Source organism: Molossus molossus, unplaced genomic scaffold (genome assembly GCF_014108415.1).
Source record: "Molossus molossus isolate mMolMol1 unplaced genomic scaffold, mMolMol1.p scaffold_m16_p_19, whole genome shotgun sequence".
NCBI lineage: Eukaryota > Metazoa > Chordata > Mammalia > Chiroptera > Molossidae > Molossus > Molossus molossus.
In genome coordinates, this window is record NW_023425354.1 from 45,046,633 (window position 1) to 45,058,809 (window position 12,177).

Here is a 12,177-nt window from a genome sequence, read left to right on the forward strand (position 1 = left end):
ATCTTCTAAGTATGGGACTCACCATCTCAGCACCTTCCATGCATGGAGCTGCTTCCACACTCTGGGCTAACATTTAGTCCCTTAAAGCTTATTGGACTCCACTTGGCGTTGGGTAGAGCACCGGTGGCCTTGGGTCAGCTGACCTGGGTCTAGTTCCTACACTGCCAGGAAAGTCCCTTCCCCCCTTAAGGCTACCTGTAAAGTGCTCTAGAGGAGTGGCCCAGAGCCCTCCCCACCTTTGACGTTTCCTGTGTGGTGTCTTGGGGCACAAAGGCACAAAGACAGTGCAGGGTGTGGGCCCGACTCCCAGGAGGTTTCCAGTTGGAGTGTTCCTCGGTCCGGAGGGTCTTTGCTGTCAGCCAAGGCTGTTCCTAACCTGGGATGCAAAACCTTCACTGAGGCCACGAGCATCAACTTCATGACGATCTGTGCCGTGACCTGCCCGCTCGGGTTCGAAACGTCACCTTTCAGGAGCCAAGCAAATATGCAGCCCTCCCCACGTCCCCTCTGCCCTTGGGAAGTCCCCGGGGGCTTTTCTGCTCTAGCTTGGAAGGGTCCAAGCTTAGAGGGCAGACCTCCAAGTTTGTGGTAACTTCACAGGATTAGGAGGCCCATCCCAAACGGTGTGACAAGTGGGGTGAGAAGACTTTGGGGAGAACCCTTTCTTGTTACAACAGCTCTGAGAGGCGAGCAGGCTCAGTGGTGCTTTAAGGTCACAGGCTCCACAGTGAGACCTGGCTCAGCTCAGCTCCGTCGTCTACGCGGGGTGTGGTCCAGGACGAGTCATCCAACCCCCTCGAACGTCAGTTGCCCCCATTTCAGGAGGAATCAGAACAACCTGGTCAGGCTTAAAGCGTCTTCAGAATGTGCCCGAACATTCTACCATTTAAAACATTTCTGTCAGCCCTGGCTGGTTTGCTCAGTGGTTAGAGCGCCAGCCTGTGGTCCAGAGAGACCCGGGTTCGGTTCCCGCTGAGGGCACGTACTTCGGTTGCGGTTTGTCCCCGGCCCCGGTTGGGTCGTGCGGGTGGCAGCCGCTCGATGTGTCCCTTTCACGTTGATGTTTCCCTCTCTCCCTCCCTCCCACTCTATCTGAACAAAAAGTGGGAACATGTCTTTGGGTGAGGATAAAAAACAAAAAAACATTTCCATCAACAAACATTTATTGAGAACTTACTAGGCATTCAATACAGTATTCCGCACCAAAGACAGAGACTAGTATCAGTGTCGGGAGGATCCCACAGTCTAAGGCAAATAGACATTGGATAAACACAGGAATGGAAACTGGAACAACTATCTTGGAAAACAATTGGATAATATTTCATGAACACCTACAGGTGTCAGGCCCTTGAGATACTTCAACATGTTTGATTTTCACAAGTACCCTGAAATGCAGACGATAACCCCATTTTAAGGGGTAAGAACATTAAGATGATGTTTAAGCATCTTGCCCAAAGCTATTCTGCAGAGGGATGGAGTGGTGGGGGGGAGTGAAGACTGGAATCAAAATCCACTGGATGCTAAATATCATGGATTCTATCGACTTAATCGGTTAAGTCTATTGGATAAGATAAAGATGCAAGATTTATCAACAGTTAACCTCTTGCCCCAGGTGAGTTTATCGGCTCCTTCCAGACCACTGATCCCATCAGGAATTAGACAGACAACGAGAAAGTTGAGAGAGCTTCAGCTGAAGAGCGTCTGGAGAAGGCCAGCTGGGGTGTGTGGGGCACTGAGCATCTTGGCATTGATATAATCTCATGTGGCCGGCAGGGCCAGGTAGGTATCAAAAGTGAGAGAGAAAAAAAACATTTTAAAATTCTTTATCATTTAATAGGGAGTCATTTAATCTTCTTTATACAGAACCAAAGTTGAGTTTGCTTGAAATCCACATAATGAGAAGGAGCACAGGTTCAAAGTTTTACCTCTTCGGTGGTTTCGGTTTCGTTTGCAGCACTCAGCGGGAATCCTTCCAGTGGCACGGAATTCAGCACTTCGGGGAAGTGTCAGGAAGGCTGGCCTTCCCCTAGTGACCCATCTCTGTTCCACGATTCGCTGACTGCACCTGCCCTCCCCCAGACAGCAGTCCCATCATCTCTCCCCCCACCACCGCTCTGGCCTGATCTGGCGGTGCCAGGGTTGGGTTCACTAAAGTCAGAGCCACCCGCCCAAGGGACCAGGCTTGTATTTGGGTAACAGTAATGACCAGAGTTCTAGCATCCTACTGGTGACGAGCATAGGCACGCAAAGCTACAAAACCTCCAAGAAATGGCTAGGAAGTCAGATTGAATTTTGAGTTCCCTGGCATACAAAACAAAGTACCTAGTCCCGAGTCAAGCTCACCAAGGGTGAGTGAGGACCCTGTGGTGGGGAGAAAGGCCTGTCTGTACCCAGAAAGCTGGGAGAAACCCGGAGAGGCTGTGTATGTATGAAACTTGAAAGCCATGGGGTAGGGTAAGACCCAAGCCCTGGGAAACACAGGTACTTCCAGACTGAGTGAGGAGGAGCCCCACAAGCAGACTAAGAGGGAACATCGAGGGGCTGGAGGAAGCCAGGAGAGCATGGTGTCACTTAGGCCAACGTCGAAGAGCGTTTCAAGGCACTGGGGGTCAGTGGGCCAAATACTCCAGAGCATCCGCTAAGACAGGAAAAGTACCCTCTAGATTGGACAATTAAGTAATCTCCAGCACACTTTGCCAAAAGCAATTTCTTTTTTCTTTCCTTTTTTTTTTTTTTTAAACTCATCTTTATTGTTGAATGTATCACAGATGTTTCTCCCTTTTTTCCCCCTTGACCCCCTCCTCCTCAATCCCGCCCCCCTCCTGCCTTCCCCACACTATTGTCTGTGTCCATTGGCTATGCACATATGCATAGAAGTTCTTTGGTTTATCTCATCCCGCCCTTCCTCCCTGCTTCCCTTTGAGGTTCATTAGTCTAACAACCAATTTGTACTTACTTCATCTTTTTCACCTGTCCCTCCCAGCCCCCACCCATCTGGCAAGCAACAAAAAGTTCTCTATCTATGAGTCTGTTTCTGTTCTGCTTGCTCATTTTGTTTGTAGATTCAATTGTTGATAGATATGTATTAATTGCCATTTTATTGTTCATATTTTTGTTCTTCTTCGCCTTCAAGAAGACCCTTCAACATTTCATAAACACTGCTTTGGTGGTGATGAATTTTTTTAGCTTTTTCTTGTCTGGGAAACTCTTGATATGTCCATGGATTCTAAATGATAGCTTTGTAGGATAGAGTCTTGGTTGTAGGTCATTGCTTTTCATCACCTTGAATATCTTTTGCCACTTCTTTCTGGCCTGCAAAGTTTCTTTTGAGAAATCAGCTGACAGTCTCATGGGTGCTTCCTTGTAGGTAATGGACTGCTTTTCTCTAGCTGCTTTTAAGATTCTCTCTTTGTATTTAACCTTTTGCATTTTGATGATGATGTGTCTTGGTGTGGACCTCTTTGAGTTCAACTTGTTTGGGATTCTCCGTGCTTCCTGGATTTGTATGTCTATTTCCTTCACCAAGTTAGGGAAGTTTTCTGTCATTATTGTTTCAAATAGGTTTTCATTTTCTTGCTCTCTCCTCCTCCTTCTGGTACCCCCATGATGTGAATGTTGGTATGCGTGAAGTTGTCCCAGAGGCCCCTTACACTATCCTCATTTTTTTTTTATTCTTTTTTCTTTTTGCTGTCCTGGTTGGGTGTTTTCTGCTTCCTTATATTCCAAGTTGATGATTTGCTTCTTGGCTTTACCTACTCTACTATTGATTCCCTGTAAATTATTCTTTTTTCATTTTAACTTTTTTTTTAATCCTCACCCAAGGACATTTTTGCATTTATCTTCAGATAGAGCAGGGGGGAGAGAGGGAGAGAAACATCAATGTGAGAGCAACACACCGAGTGGTTGTCACCCACATGACCCCAACCAGGGCCGGGGACAAACTGCAACTGAGGTATGTGCCCTTAGTGGGAACTGAACCCGGGACTCTCTGGTCCGTGGGCTGACGCTCTAACCGCTGAGCCAAACCAGCCAGGGCCCTGTAAATTATTCTTTACAGTTGTCACTAATTTATCATGGTTAATTTGTTCCAGACTCTAGCAGTTGCACCTGGCATTGAAGGATTCCTGGGGTGCTTCAATGCATAGACCTACAGTCTATATGTTCAGTAATTTTAATTTTAATTGTAATTGTAATACATGGGTGTATAATTGACTCAGACAACTGAGCATGCACTGTATCATTTTCACTCTCAATCAACTTTTTTTTTAATCCTCACCCAAGGACATTTTTCCATTTTTTGTTTGGATAGAGTGGGAGGGAGGGAGAGAGAGAAACATCGATGTGAAAGGGACACATCGAGTGGCTTCCACTTACACAACCCAGCCAGGGCCGGGGACAAACCGCAACCGAGGTACGTGCCCTTAGCGGGAACTGAACCCGGGTCTCTCTGGACTGCAGGCCGACACTCTAACCATTGAGCCAAACCGGCCAGGGGTTCGATCAATTTTTTAATTAATATATTTGAAAAAACCTCAATAGAGTGAGGCTGCGAAAGTCGAAGTGAGAAGTGGCGAGGGATGACTGTATTTCACTTAGTGCATCCTTAATTTCTGACTGGTCCTTTTTTATGTTGTTGATGTTCTCACTAAGTTCCTTGGAGTTCCCCTTAAGTTCCTTGAAGGTCTCCTAAGTTCCTTAAATGTCTGACCAAGTTCCTTGAGCAACCTTATAATCAGTGTTTTGAACTCTGCATCTGATTGATTGCTTATCTCCATTTTTTTTTTTTAGTCCTTTTCCTGGAGTTTTGTTCTTTTCTTTCATTTGGGACATGTTTCTTTGTCTCTTCATTTTGGCTGCTTCCCTGTGATTGTTTCTATGTATTAGGCAGAGTTGCTATGCCTTCTAGGCTTCATAGGGTGGCCTCCTATTGTAGATGTCCTGTAGGATCCAGTGGCACAGTCTCCCTGATCACCCCAGCTGGGCCCTTGAGGCACACCCCTAGGTGGACTGTACACCCTTCTATTGTATTTGAGTCTTGATTGCTGTTGGCACATCAATGGGAGGGATTTACTCAGGCTGATCAGCTGCAAGGACTGGCTGTGCCCACTGCCCACCAACCTCTGACTACCCTGGATGATCAGCTGTGCAGGGGCCCAACACACAGAGCAAGACTTACTTCATCAAAGCTCTGGTACCCTATGAGTCCACTCATTGTCACTTGTTGAGGTGGTTGGGTGATGGTGTTTCAATGTGGTCTGGAGCTGTTCACTGGGTGGCTGGCTCTGGGGCAAGGTCAGCCACTGCCTGTTTTCAACCTGGGGCCACCCAGCATAAGCTACAAAGTGATCTACAGACGGCTGCTTCTTGTGCTGGGCTTGGAGGTGCCCAGGAAAAGCCAAGTTGTGAACCAAGGCTGGCTGCTTCTAGTGCCAGGCCTGGGGTCACTTAATGAGAGGTATGGAGCTTGCTGAGACCAGATGCTGCTTGTTTGAGAGATTTTAGGAAACTCTGAAGCAGGATCCCAGACAGACCAGTCCTATAGTAAGGCCTTTGGAGACAGCTTGAGTGGGGCGGGGCCTTAGGGAATCACCAGGGCAGGGCTAACAGTGTGAGCTAAGTTGCTGAAGTCCCCCATATATAGCAGCTGTCTGCCTACCCTGTTGGGGGAGGGCTCACCAAAAGAGCAATGGCCTCCGCCAGCACGTCTGTCCAGGAGAAAGCTGCCTCTCCAGCCCTTGTCCGGAGGCCAAACAGCTCAGGTCTGCCCTATTCTCTGGTGCCCCTCAAGCTGCCTCCCCTCCAAGCTCCGAGGGAGCAAGTCCAAATAGGTCTGTGCAATGGCCCTTTAAGAGGAATTGCTGGGGCTCCAGCCACCTCAGCCTCCCTCTGTCTCAGTTCCCGCTGGTTTTACAGCCAGGAGTTACTTTTCTTCCTGGCACTGGAACCCTGAGCTGGGGGCCTGGTGTGGGACAGGGACCCTTCAGTCCTCAGGGAGGACCTTCCCAGCCGAGGTGTCCTCCTGAGTTTTATCCGCCACACGTGGGTGTGGGACCAGCCGGTCCCCGCCTCCGTCCCTCCTACTAGTTTCATGCGGCTGCTTCTTTAATTCCGTAGTTGTAGGACTTCCATTCAGCTCGATTTCAGGCGGTTCTGAATGATGGTTGTGTTGTAGTTTCGTTGTAATTTTGATGTGGTCGTGGGAGGAGGCAGGGCTGCGTTTACCTACGCTGCCATCTTGACTGGAAGTAAAAGCAATTTCTTTTTAAAAATATTTATTTATTTATTTCCAATGACAGTCTACCTTCAACATTATTTTGTATCAGCACAGTGGTCAGACAACCATATACTTGACAAAGTGTTCCCCGCGACACCTCCTCACCTTGAATGTGCCCGATACTACCTGATTTTGGAAGCTAAGCAAGGTCAGGCCTGGTTAGGACTTGGAAGGGAGACCAAAAGCAATTTCAATAGAGTATTGGAGGATGAAGACAAGCCTTGGGACCAGATTTCAGTTCCACCCGACTGCTCTCTGGAAGAGAACAGATGTGGGCTGTGGAGTGTAGATGACAGCTGCTGTCTGTCATGCGGATGGGAAACAGAGCCAGTTTGCCAAAAGAGAAAAAATAGATGCGGAGGCACCAAGAGGGAAAAAGAAGACCTCCTGCCCTTGCTGGTGTGCTCAGTGGTTAGAGTGTCAGCCCTCGAACCGAAGGGTCTCGTGTTTGATTTCAGGTCAAGGGCATGAGCCTGGGTTGCAGGTTCGATCTCTGACCCTGGTCAGGGCATATGTGGGAGGCAACTAGTTGATGTCTCTCTCTCACATCCATGTTTCCATGTTTCTCTCAGTCTCTCTCTCTCTCTTTCTCTCTGTCCCCCTCCCTCCCTTCCACTCTCTCTCTAAAAAAAAAAAATCAATGGAAAAAATATCCTTGGGTGAGAATTAACCAAAGAAAACAAACAAACAAAACAACGAACTCCCCTACAGTTCCCCAGGCGGTTTCTGAGGCCCCTGGTTTCTATGAGACACTCAGCATCCTCAGACAGTAGTGACTCTCAGTGGGTTTCCTGTGGCTGCCACTCAAGAGAGTTGTAACTCATAGGCCATGTCACTTGACTAGATGAGTGGGAGTGGAGGTTATCCCTGAGAGAGATCTTGATGGAGAAATAGACGTTTGCTGGGGAGAAAGGGGGACATCCCAGGGAGTGGCACAGCATACCCAAAGACAAGGGGTCTCAAGGAACTGAACCTGCTTCCAGGGGAACTGGGTGTGGGTCCCTATAAAGGATGTTACAATCTCAAATCAAAACCAAGGAAGGCTTGCTATAAGCTTTGTAAAGAATGTATACCATTGGTAATCTCAACAATTACAACTGTTTACATGTTGAGTGCGTATAATGAGTTATTTATGCAAACTGTTAATATCTCCATTTTATAGGTAGGGAAACTGAGTCTCGGAGGGGTCACACAGCTAGGATTCAGACCGACTTACCAGAGGTTGCATGGCTATGAGTTGCTGATGCTTAATTGGATTTCAGATCCTGAAACCAGGATCTGTTGCCTCAAAGTATTTTTACCTGAAAATAAATCCATGGATTTTGGCAAGCCTTTTGGAAAATGTAAAAATTGGGAAGAATCTCATCTATTCTCTCGAAGTGGGCAGGAATTGCTTGTTCTATAGCTGGATATAGCTGTAGGGAAGTTAACACAGACTCCAGCAACACCCCCTGCACAGAGAACCCATTTGCTTCTTCAGCCAGTCAGCAAAGGTATGCTCCCATTATTGCACATCAGGTCTGAGGCTGGAGGGTGTGTTTGTTGGGGGGGGGGGGGGGGACGGGGAGTGTCATTCATTCATTCATATGACAATACTTGCTGGGCTCCAATGTACAGTGCCAGGAACTGTGCCAGGCACCACGGTTAGAGGTGACTTACAGCTCCTCGTCCTCTGGGAGCTCCCTCTAGAGGCAGGAGGTACACAGGAGCCGCAAAGTCATTTCAGACCGTGGAAAGGGCCATGATGGAAATAGGGTGATCTGAGACGAGGGACAGGACGGGCACCACTTTGAAATGGGTGCTGGGAGGCCTGTCTGATGAGCTGACACTTGAGCGGAGATAAAGGTGGACAAGAAGGGGGTGTTCATGTGAGTATCTGGGGAAAACACTCTCACTTGCCCCTTTTAGTGAACAGAGAAAAGGCCAGGTGGCGGAGGAAAGTAGGTGGTACAGGCTGAGCTCAGTGATGAGGTGGACGGGGGTCATATCATGTAAGACCTTGTAGACCACGGTCACCTTCAAACCAGGTTCTGGAGAAAGCATGTACCCTGGCAGGGGCGTCATAGAGGTGCTTCCAGAAAGTAGCGGGAGAGCTGGTCCTAGAGCCCATTTATTGAAACACACTAGTGGGCGAGGGGTGTGGCCCGAGGCTTTCGCTTTAGCCAATCAGAGGCCGGGGGCGGGGCGAGGGGCCTGTGGCTGGTCAGCGACCTCTCCAGCCCACCTGCTCCCTGTATTTCTCTCTAAGATTGTTTTATTCTTCAGTCCCGAACAAGTCATCAATTATATGGGTGAGTGACAAGGTTAGGCTTGACTTACCTTCCCCAGGGGACGGATTGGAGGGAAGAGGATTGGATAAATTCTCCAGGAACGGCTTTGACTGACAAAGCACGAAGGCTTTGGGGTTAGACATGCTTTCGTTCCCAGTTTTGCTAGTAACTTATCTAGGAATAGTACAGGAGTCCCCTCCCCTCCCTGGGCCTTGTTTTCTTTATTTGTGAAGAAGGGACACTGGGCGGTGGTTGAAGGGTGGTGAGTGATGTGTAAGGTTTCTTCCGAAAAGGCCTTACATTACTAGCGAGACCAAGTGCACAATAGAGTTGGCTAAATTCATTAGTGTCATAGAGGTGTTCTTACTGACTGCTTAAAAAGAAGACGTATTTGGCCCTGGCTGGTTTTGCTCAGTGGTTAGAATGTAGACCTGCGGTCCAGAGAGACCTGGGTTCGGTTCCCGCTAAGGGCACGTACCTCAGTTGCAGTTTGTCCCCGGCCCTGGTTGGTCGTGTGGGTGGCAGCCACCTGATGTGTCCCTTTCATGTCAATGTTTCTCTCTCTCTCTTCCTCTCTCTCTCTCCCGCTCTATCTGAACAAAAAATGGAAAAATGTCCTCGGGTGAGGATAAAAAAAAAAGAAGACATATTTGCCTATGACAGTAAGATGGGTCAAAACAAATAAAACATATAACTTTGAAACAATTGTTCACTGTAAATAAAGGTAGAATCACACCTCGACAAGATTATATTTGAGATCATTTAACAAAGACTGAGTGCCCCCTCTGCGCCTGACCCAGTTCTGGGCACAGGGATACATCAAAACAGCAGAAACAGACGCTCTCAAGGGACTGACAGTCCACTTGAGCATTTAAGATGTTTTTATGTGTGTAGATTTTTTTTAATATGCAATTTTGCAAATGTAGAGGAATAAGAATTAGATTGATTTTCTAAGATTAATTGCAAGGAAGCCATGCAAACTTCTCACCATGTGTGATATTCAGCCAATGAACTGATAAGATTCTGTGGCTTCAAATTGCAAATAGGAATTTCTGTGGGTCCCCTTTCTGGAATAGCTGTTTGGGTAATGTGTATTAAGGGGGTACATTTCCTCCTGTGGGCAATGATTTATACCTTAGCCCAATCACAGCCCTGCTTTCCATATACACTTGGAAATTCGCTGTCACCAGGGCTTCATCAGTTTCATCGACAGCTGAGAGGACGCGCCAGGGAGTCAGATTGCATTCCCAGCTCACAGATAGGGACATGCTGCAGTTCTCCCAGGCCTCGTCTCCCAAGAACCAGGTGCTCTTTGCGGACCTGAGGGCACAGGGAGACAGTGGGCCCATCCTCCTGCTCTGTGCCAGAGGAGGACAGGCACGAGTAAGAAGCTGTCACACAGTCTGGGCTGTCTTCATCTACCACGGGGCCTTTGAATGGACACGTTTAAAATCTGTGGGTTTGGAAAACTCACGTGCTCTGTATTTTCCCATAAGCACTCTTGGGGTCTTGATCTTGTTTCAGTTCCTCTGGGAACTAGAATGTCTGTGCAGGAGTTCTCTGTGTGGTCGGGGCAATCACCGAGGGTCCTTGAGACCGTTTTCAAGGAATCCATGGGGTAAGAAGTATTTTTTTTTTTTAAATCCTCATCTGAGGATATTTCCCCATTCATTTTCAGACAGAGTCGGGGAGAGAGAGAGAGATACAGAGAGAAGGAGAAACATCGATGTGAGAGAGACACACTGATTGGTTGCTTCCCGAATGACCCTGACCAGGGCCAGGGACTGAACTGCAATCAAGATACATGCCCTTGACTAGAATCGAACCCGTGACTCTTTGGTCTGCGGGCCAACGCTCTAACGGCTGAGCCAAACCAGCCAGGGCAGTAAGAACTCTTTTAACGTTAGCACCAAAACATTATGCGCCTTTCCCCTTCACATTCTCTCTGGAGTTTTCCGGAGGCTACACGGTCTGTGTGATGTTGCGACAGACTGCAGAAGCAGCGACGAGAATGCAGCTGTCGACTATTAAGCCAGGCATGAAAGAGATTTGCAAAACTGTGAAACAAATCGGCTCTCTTATGAAAACGTGTTAACATAAATAACATCTTAATGAACACGTTTTCCGTAAAGGATCCTGTACCCTTACATTCTGTGCATGAGGATGAAAAGAAACTAATCATTATCCGAATCAACCCATCCATCTCCCAGGTGGTCTGGATTCCAGCCGAGGCTCCCTCTCACAGCAAGCAAGGTACCTCCTCTCTGGTCACATGGAACCAGATGGCTCCTAAAGGGGCCCTTCTGGGTTCAGCTATGACACTTTAGGGTGTCTTCTCCCATCAGACCTGGGAGCTCCTCACACAGGGCTGTCTCCCTCCCCAGTGTCCATCTTCTCGAAACGTTTGTGGAACAGGAAGAATATCTGCCCAGAGGCACTGCAGGGACATTGAGAAGAGACAGTGAATATGAATGAAAGTGTGGTAAAAGTGGCAATTTGCCCACACTGGGTCTATAGAAACTTTAACAAAGGCCTAAAAAGCTGAGCATAAATATGGACACAGCATACAAAAGAGGAGACAAAATCTGTAAGGAGACACTTGTCAAAAGTACTCTGAAATTTTATTAATTTATATCTATTAAAAAAACAACAACCTTATATGCAACTATCTGCACAAAAATCTCACAAGACCAGAGGCAATACATCCCTGTGGCATGGGCTCAGGAATTTATGACGACTCCCTATTTAAAACACACTAGAGCCCTGGCCGGTTTGACTCAGCAGTTACAGCATCAGCCCATGGACCGAAGGGTCATGGGTTTTATTCTGGTCAAGGACACATACCTGGGTTGCAGGTTCGATCCCTGGCCTCAGTTGGGGTCATGTGGAAGGCAACCAATCGAAGTGTCTCACATCGATGTTTTTCTCTCTCTCCTTCCCTCCCTCCCTTCCACTCTATCTAAAAATCAATGAAAAAATATCCTCGAGTAAGTGTTAAAAAAAAGTACAGTCCCTCATTGTGTTTTATATAATTGGTATCACACTAAATATGCAGTTTTGGGTCCTGCCTTTTTTCCACTTCACTTCACTTTGGGAACATTTCCCCATAACTTTACAAGTGCTTTGTAAATATGAGTGTGATGGCCACTTCCAGTTTTGCCCCACCCCTGAGGACTGGGCACCGTGCCGCCTGGATGGGAGGATGGAGGAGACATAGAAAAGGAGGTGCTGGAGCACTAGCCCACAACACTGGTAAATTAGGGGCCGAGTTCCTTCTGTAGGAGGGAGTTCCAGCTCTCAGCAGGCTCTTCCTACAGGTGGGAATCTCCCTGCTCCGTGGGACAACCTGCTGGTGGATTTCCATTCACCTGACATCAGACGCAGCCTAGGTCCGTGTCAGGAGGCTCTGACACGAAGGCCAGCCAGGACAGAAAGCATTTCTGAACTGACAATGTCAGTGAATAGAAAACATGCTCCTATGTGCTCTCTGGCTAGTGACACTTCTGCAGGTGCACAGGTTAGCAGGCGTCAGGGTAAGAAACTGCTCTCAGTGGCTTTGAGCGTGTAGCTCTGTGGCTGAGTGAGGGTGTCAAAAATCAAAGCCAAATGACAAAACGAGAAAGCACCCCTGGA